This window comes from Chenopodium quinoa, unplaced genomic scaffold, assembly GCF_001683475.1.
Source record: "Chenopodium quinoa cultivar QQ74 unplaced genomic scaffold, ASM168347v1, whole genome shotgun sequence".
NCBI lineage: Eukaryota > Viridiplantae > Streptophyta > Magnoliopsida > Caryophyllales > Amaranthaceae > Chenopodium > Chenopodium quinoa.
In genome coordinates, this window is record NW_018744143.1 from 505,219 (window position 1) to 506,150 (window position 932).

Here is a 932-nt window from a genome sequence, read left to right on the forward strand (position 1 = left end):
TCAACCTTACCCAAGTACATGGCCACTGCACAAAGCTACCTTTTGCTGCCCAAAGTGTAGTGAACTACTCCTCCTCTATTGGCACCGGTATTAGGATGTTCTCGAACCCGGTAGTAACAGAATTGATCCCAACCGAGCAATGTTGTGGCCTAAGCGGTCGCAAATGGACCGTACCTTGATCGGCCGGTTGTGCACTACCATATGCAACCACATTCAAAGCTCCAGATTCGTCCGGGTGTAGTAGTGCACAACGGGTCTCTTCCTACACCAATTGGAAAGATCAGTTATTAGAACCAAACATATCACAAGGGATCATTGATAATGTGCCCATATTCACTAAGATTGATAATGTGCCCATATTCACTAAGATAGAACTAAACAAAATCACCTGTAAATCTGGAAAATGATGAGGTGCTGGATTATCGAGCTCCCTCGAGTCCGCATGTGTAGGCGTACCACCCTGCAACAAGAAATTAATGACTGCCACCTTAGATCCTACATAACTCAATATGCCAAAACTAAAAGTTTTAAAACTACCTCATTTGCATCATCGTCTCCATGTATATCATCTTCCCCTTGTCCTTTTGGGTGACTACATGAGTCGACGGGTGTATTCGAGGGGAAAGGCAAGCTCGGTAGGTTCATTTGCTTCGCCCAAGCGTTAAATTCACTTACGAGCTCGTTGCGGACTTGTTCCTTAATCGATTCCACCGTGGAAACCAAGTCATGAGGTGAGTTTACACTTGCTCGGGATCTTCCTGATTTGGTATACTCTGGACCCATCACCTTTTCCCACCCTAGCAATGACCCTCCTGCACCTACTACCCGTCCTGGATGGTAGGGCTTTCCCAAAGCCAAGGTGAAAGGGTCTTTTTCTACACTTGGGACGAGCTTGCCTTCAACCAGTTCTTCAGTGTGTTCAATCTGTAGCC

At 46.1% G+C, this 932-nt stretch overlaps 1 long non-coding RNA gene across 1 annotated transcript; it reads right to left on the bottom strand.

The window, feature by feature from the left end:
* Window positions 1–242: 242 nt before the first annotated feature.
* On the bottom strand, window positions 243–715 carry LOC110693319. Its single transcript, XR_002505575.1, has 3 exons — window positions 538–715; window positions 389–460; window positions 243–262 (listed from the first exon to the last, which is right to left on the bottom strand). It is a non-coding gene; the product is annotated as an uncharacterized LOC110693319 (long non-coding RNA).
* Window positions 716–932: the final 217 nt, after the last annotated feature.